This window comes from Triticum dicoccoides, chromosome 6B, assembly GCF_002162155.2.
Source record: "Triticum dicoccoides isolate Atlit2015 ecotype Zavitan chromosome 6B, WEW_v2.0, whole genome shotgun sequence".
Taxonomy (NCBI): domain Eukaryota; kingdom Viridiplantae; phylum Streptophyta; class Magnoliopsida; order Poales; family Poaceae; genus Triticum; species Triticum dicoccoides.
In genome coordinates, this window is record NC_041391.1 from 526682459 (window position 1) to 526690173 (window position 7715).

A 7715-nucleotide genomic window follows, 5' to 3' on the forward strand; every position below is an offset into this window, starting at 1 on the left:
TTCATGTCATGTGAGTAGTTTGTCTGTGGTACGTTTGTAATGGTTTTTGCCCGATTTTCCATAATTAATTGGACAATTCTCTTCTTCTTAATTAATTGATGAGGCAAAATTTTTGCCTCCGGTTCAAAAAAAAAAAGTATGCTAAGCCTGAAAGTTTTGAGGATCCAGTATAGATATTGCCGAACTAATCTTTAAATAGTGCACTTCACATGATCCGATCTAGGCTTTGCAAAGTCAAGTGAGACCAAAACCTTGTGTTTGAACCGATCTGGGGCCTCTTTGGTTCCGAGATTTCAGAGAAAATATGTCTTACATGTTCAAGATTATTATTTCTTCTATATAAACCTTATTTGATTTGTATGGTTGAAAACTAAAGGATATTTTTCCTATATGATCTATTTCAACATGTGAGAACTGAGTGCTAGCTCAATGGCTGGTGTTTCAATCAAGTCAAATATCATAGAAACTTTCTTTCATTACAATTTTAAAATGCTATGCCATATAATTCATACATCTCCCCCTCGTAATGCCTTTTGAAATCTCGCCAACCAAAGAGGCCCCTGGCATGTAGAGGCTCCAATGAAGAAACTTTGACCAACTGTACCAAAAGTTTGGTGGCTCCTATTCGCTGCGACAACATAAATTTGGATGACATTCTCGAGGCCTTCCCGGCGGTGCGCACGGCATTCCCGATGCGGTACCTTGGCCTTCCGCTATCGGTCAAGCGCCTCAAGAGCATTCATCTTCAACACCTTGTGGACAAGGTCGCATGCAAGCTCCCACCATGGCAGGGAAGACACGTCGCTACTGCTGGGCGTGTGGTGCTTGTAAAGGCGGTCCTCACGGCCATTGCAATTTATCATCTCACGTCTCTCGACATCCCCGTGGAGATTCTTAACGTAATTGACCGACTTCGGCGTGCTTACCTTTGGGAGGGTACCGACAAAGTCTCGGGAGGGTCATGCAAGATCAATTGGGACCTCGTCTGCAAGCCTAAACAGTTTGGTGGCTTGGGTGTGCTTAATTTGAACAAATTCGCTAAGGCCCTCCGACTTCGATGGCTATGGTTTCGAGTGGGTGGACAAAAGCAAGCCTTGGGTTGGCATGGGGTCTCCATGCACCAAGGACGACCGCAAATTTTTTGCGGCTGCTACAGTGGTGATTGTGGGAAATGGGCGCACGGCCAGATTCTGGCACTCCCCTTGGTTGCATGGTCTCTGCCCCTGTGACTTGGCGCCGAATATTTTTGCCATCTCCCGCAAGAAGAATTCCTTCGTCCAGCAAGCCCTCACCAACAACAGCTGGATCTCCCTCATTGACACCTCCAATGGCCTATCGTTTGCACACGTCCAACAGTTTGCTGACCTCTGGGAGAAGATATCCATGATCGCTCTGAATGATGACATAGAAGATTCCATCACCTGGAAGTTCACCAAGGATGGGGTGTACTCTGCTTCGTCTGCTTACAAGGCACAATTTGAGGGTCTCACATCGTCCGATCTCGTTCACTCTGTGTGGAGGGTTTGGGCCACCCCTCGGTGCAAGTTCTTTGCTTGGCTAGTCCTTCAAAACAGGATTTGGACATCGGATCGTCTCATACGTCGCGGATGGCCAAACTGTGGCCTCTGCCCACTTTGTAAGCAATGCCAGGAGTCAGCGGCCCACCTCCTCTTCCAATGCCGCTTCACCATCCGCATTTGGAACCATATTCTTATGTGGCTTGGCATGCACCACATTTCTACGACGATATGGCAGACGAGGACTTCGGTGAAAGACTGGTGGAACGACAACCTTCAGATTCGCCTTGGCTCCCCTAAGGCGCTAGCCTCCTTGATGATGCTTATCTCATGGGAGATATGGACAGAGCGTAATGCTAGGGTCTTTCGAAACACAGCCATCCCTTCCATGGTCCTAATCTGTAAGATCAAAGAGAAGGTGTCTCTTTGGGCAGTGGCGGGTGCAAAGCACATGAGTGCTGTAATGCCGCGAGAGTAGACATTTTATTTTGCCGCCTTGCGGCCCTTGTTCGATAACTCCTTTCTTAATCAATGAAATGGCAAATCTTTTACCACTTGGCATGAGTGGTAAGCTACATCAAAACAATGAAAAAAAATGGCAAATCTTTTGCCTTGTTTCAAAAAAAAAAGCCTTGAACCAAACAGCCCCGTAGTCTTGCTGTGGCGTCCTATTTTTTTTTTTTTGAAAAGGACGATTACCCCAGGGCTCTGCATCAGAATGATGCACACATCCATCTTTATTAATTATTTACGTGAGTTTTGACAAAATGAATACAACGATCAACCCGAAGCCACCTTCTAGGCGAACAAAATCGCTACACCTACAAGTATACAGATGTGCCTTGTCCGCATAACATACACAATCTAATCCACTGGCCTTAAGACCATCTAGTCTAGGTGTCACATAACGTGCACCGCCTGCGCACGCTCTAGGATCCGCAATCGCCATCTTCCGCCATCTCGTCTTCAGAAGGAATTACTTCATAGATCTTGCCAGTCCTATCCGCCGTTGACGTCACTACAACATCAAACAGCACCACCAGTCTGCGCTAGTCGAAATCCGCGTCCAACTCTAAGACTCCATTGCTCCACGCCGCTGAGACCCACCGTCTTCAATGAAGTCGATGTAACACCACTCCACCTGTTGGCCTATCCAGTGAACCTCTGCTCCAAGACGATGCCCCCAGGAGGAAGAACGGCAGCAAAGTCTTCGTCGTCACCCGATTCGGGAGATCCAGTTCTATGGTTTCCGCGGAACAGCTGTCACCCGGAGGAAGAGGGGCACCCATGTAGTCCTGCTGTGGCATCCCAATTGGCCTGTCAGTCATACATATATATATATATATATATATAAAACAATGATGATATTCTTCTCCTGCGTTAGCTCCTTGTGAATGCAGTGACTGCTTAGTCATCCATATTCTCCTCAAACAAAACCTCTATTGGTCCAAGTATAAACTGGGCTTGTTAGCATAATCATTATACAATCACATTCCCTGTCGGCATCGTGCTATTTTATGCTGCCTGCTAGATCAAATCAGGTTTGTTCCGTAGTGGCTTCCATTGTCAGTTTTATCAATTGCAGAATTCAGTGGCATGTACTACCCTTTGACTCACCGGTCATTTCCCCATGTCCACATCATTAATTTAGAAATCATCCTTGTCTGCACACGGAATCTGGCGCTCCGATTATCAAATCCTCAATGCTGGCGTAGATGCCCTAGGTATGCGTGTGCGCCACAGTGAGCACGGGATAACAACATGTAGTCTACTGCTGTACGCCAGTACTGTACTGTACTGAAGTACTGGTAGTGGTATAGTATTAACAGGGATGGATAGATAGGGTTTCCTTCTGAAAAGAAAAGAGAGAAGGACTGGGTGGGTAATATGGTGGTCAATCCGTGGGCAAGGTGCAATTGTGACTGTCGGTAGTTGGACCAGGCCACGGAAACGGCGGGGGCCATATGAGATAGGCGGGGCCAGCCGGCCACGAGCCATGCATGCACAGTGCATGGCTAGTGGTGTGGTGGGCGTTCGCAATCTAATAAGTTGTACTGTAGTATGCAGGTCACCCGCTCCTTGGGCATTATGTGTGCATCCACTTAACACATTTGCAACTGCGCCCGAGGGGTTGGTCTCCGTCCTGTCCCCATCCATGCACATGGCGTGATGTTGGAGATTGTTCCTGTGGATTTTTCTTTTCTCTCTTCTGCTCCAGTGTGCGACCAAGAGCGCCACTGCTCATGCCTCAGGGAGGCAATGTAGTGCAAATAATGCGTGCAGAACCATGTCTCCATGCAATACAGGCCTTTCTTTCTTTGAGCATTTCACGCGCAAGCAGGCAGGCAGCTAGCTACTTGCTTGCTGGTGAGCTGCTTTCGCTGTCCGGGCAGTTTAGCGCCCAGAAACAGATGGGCATGTTGGTTCCGGGCGATATGGCCGCGAGGCCAGATCGTCGCTGGCAGATGGATCCACGAAAGCAACAATTCCCCTGTAGGCTCAAGATCAGAGGACCCATGCGTGCATGCTTGTTCCTCTCCGTGCATGCACAACAAGCACATACGACGAACGACGTCACAGCGTCGTGACAGCGACGAATGGACGAATAAATACGCACCGCCTTATTACTAACGCTGTCTGGCGATCTCATTAGCAGGTGCGCAGTATTCGTCGATTTTGCCAAATGAATGATGGGGCCGAGTTATTAGCTGTAGCTGTACGATGGCTAACTATCACTGCACTGCACGCTACAGTGCTGTAAGTGCGATCGCTCGCGCGCGTGCATTCAAACGGCCTGGCCCCGGTTCGGTCGAGCCTAAGTACGTGCATCTATCGATCGATCGATCACTGTATCGTGCCGCAGAAAGTACCTGTCACCTTGCTGTGCGAGATCTGGCGGTCGTCCATGCATCAAACCGGGCTGGAATGTTCACAATGCCTCACTTTAACTTAATCGGCGGTGGCGGTACTTGGATGGATGGATCCTGGGCGGTCGAGTTCTTATTAATAAGTCCTGCCGGAAGCTGCGCCCAGCATGCAGCTGGTAAACGATCCATGCGTACGGCGGACCCAATTTACGCACCGTCCTGCCTTGCGTGCGGCATGTGCGCGGGCGGGCGTGCCCCGGAGACCGACAGTGAGGTGCTTTCTCCGCGCGGCGTGTTAAACGAAGGTACTACGTCCTCGACGAGAGGGGGAGAAGGAAATCTCCGGACGGATCGATGAGCAGGCGCATCCACCAAAACTGCTAAACATCCTACGGAGAATCACCTCGCGTACCCTCCCTGACGCGCGCATTTGCTTCGCCTGCGGCATTCGCGTGTGCCTACGAAGATTCCACGCTGAACGGAACGCGGTACTGGCTACGATCTCATAAGTTCGGAACAGAAGTAGGTCGTCTACCGCTTGCTTGCTGCTTTGGGAGATTGAATTCTTGGAGAGTAAAAACCTCTCCCAACGGTTGAGTTGAGTGAGTGTGCGTGGTTTTTGGTACTTCCGTCTTCAGGTACCTGGTTTCGGCACGCATTCAACTGGTTTGGTGTGTGTTTTGGCTCTTCATGAAAATTGGAAGTAAATGTTGTGCTTGGGGTACGTTGCTTCTTGTAGCTAGATTACATTCTGGAGCATAGAGTATGAAGGCAGAGCTCGGTCAAACGTGGGTTGAGCATTTGGGGTAGTACCACTTATCTGTACCTCGCTGTGTGTGGTGGACTCAGCAGGGGCTGCGGTAACTGAAGCCCCAGCCCTGCTTCCTCTGCCCGAACCATGAGGTTGAGGGAATACCATCAAGGTCGGGTGGTAAGTTATATGCCATGAAGCCTCCACATTTGTCACGTGGAAACCAAATTCTCAATATAACTTGGTAGGCAGTACTACTGAAATGGCAATAAACCGTTAATGAATTGTGAAGCTTACCTGATTACACAAATATCAGGCGAGTACCACTACGGATTCATTACATAAAAGTGAGGAAAAACGAACCTTACTGCTCCACCCATCAATTGTTCCGTAAGTACACATTACAATCTCAACAAACTACGGATATGGTCAAAGCATTTGGTTCTGACATCCAGTCGCTCTCGGTAGGATCTGCCGATAATAACTTAAGGATCAAAGACCAAGGAGTGAATAGATGACTACAAAGTTTAAGTTAGTGTTAGTTTCGTAGAAATGCAACTAAGGTGAATCACCCTATACAATAGAAGCAACTAGCTAACAAACTAAACAATTCAAAAAAACTAAACTAAACAAGATAAGGGCATCTCTAGGAGATCCCCTATCCTAAAAGTTCAAAACATTTTCTCTATCTCATTTTCCTATTCTTTTATTTTGCCAGTTTTTCTAAACCTTTTCAAACTTATTAGAACATATTATTTAATAAACTTGAATGTTGATGTACACACAATTCAAATATATAAGAATTTAATATTCCCAAACATAACCATTCAAAGTGAAACACAACATATGGTCCAAATGAACTAAGAATCTAAATGAACATGAATACATGATATGCTGTAAGAGCATATAACAGATGCGTTGAATAAGCCGCGCGCTGGATAAAACGGATATATAGCGCGCGACCAAAAATAGCGCTCCAGCAATCACGCTATAATCCCGCGCGCAATAAACAACATTCAGCGCGCTGGGAAAAACTGCAGCGCGTGCCCTATATTTCATGCACCAGCTCCAGCGTTCTCGGTATTTTGTGCGCCAGCTCCAGCTCCAAGCGCCGGCTGGGCGCGCGCGCTGGATTTACCACGTCTGATGAAGCGCTACAGCGGCATGCTAAATTTTACAGCGCCTGAAAAAGCAACCACCCTCCCGCGCGCGCTAAAACGCTATTTTAGCGCTGCAAATTTTTTTTGGTGTGCCACCCTACCGCACGTCTGTTGAAGATGCTCTAAAGGTATCAATGACGCTTAATAAAATCTTCTTGAAGCAGATCGCGAGCTTGACGCTTCTCGATCGTTCGGTGTGCTTGAGGGAAGGCCTCAATCCTGTTTGGGTCATGTTCCGACTTCATGGAGTGCCCATTGAAGAGATACCCAAATTCATCTAGGTTCTCTCTCTCATCCTCAATAATCATGTTGTGCAAGATAACACATGTTGTCATGATCTGTCATAGGGTCTTAGGTTTCAAATACTCAAAAGAGCCATCGACAATCGTGAAGTGTTTTTGAAGCACACTAAAAGCTCCCTTGACATCTTTTTAGTAGATTATTGGCAATCTGCAAAGGGAGATTTCTTGTTACCTTTAGGTTTGTCCATACTCTTCATAAATGTGGCCCATGGAGGATAGATGCCATCGTCAAGGTAGTAACCATGTTGTACTCATGGCCAGTGACAACATAGTTGCAAAGTGGATTGTCATCGACAACAAGGCATGCAGGTCGCTGGAGGAGAATGCGATCATTGTGAGAGCCAAGCATCCCAAAGTATGTGTGCCAAATCCAAAGATCATGTGATGCAACAGCCTCAAGAATGATGGTTGGATCGTGGCCATGCCCTCGGTACTATCCTTCCCATGCCACATGATACTTTTTTCCATGTCCAATGCATACATTTAATTGATACAAGCATCCCTGGCCAACCTCCCTCTTCATTTTTCGCCATTATACTTTCGGTATCTTCTTCAGTGGGAACCCTCAAGTACTCCAATCCATAGATCTTGATCACAGCTGCTTAGAATCGTCTCACACATTTGAGATATGATATCCTCCCCAATACAAACATAGTCATTAATGGAATCGTTCGGGCATCCATAAGCGAGGACTCACACGACTTACTATAATCTTAACCAATGAAGTTGCACTTGTTGCTCTTCACTGCATTCCTTCTCGGTTGAAACCAAGGATTATATTTCTCCACATCTTTTGCAATGGTGTTAGAGAGATACAAGTGCATTGGGAATTGTAAGTGGGATATAATGCATTCGGCGCAAGCAATCCCTCACTAGACAAAAATGACCCATGACCTTATCTCAAAGAAATAGTCTTGACCAAAATGAGAACCGTGTCTTGGTGTCATAATATCCTCCATCATGACCACCACGACCATCAACTCCAATTCATCACCTTCTTCTTCCTCCTCCAAAGATGAATCATCAAATATCATCTCCCACAACCTCTTTATCTAAACAGAAGAGAGTTTAATAATCCATTTGAGAACTTCCATTGATGAAAAAAATGCAGTGGCAAT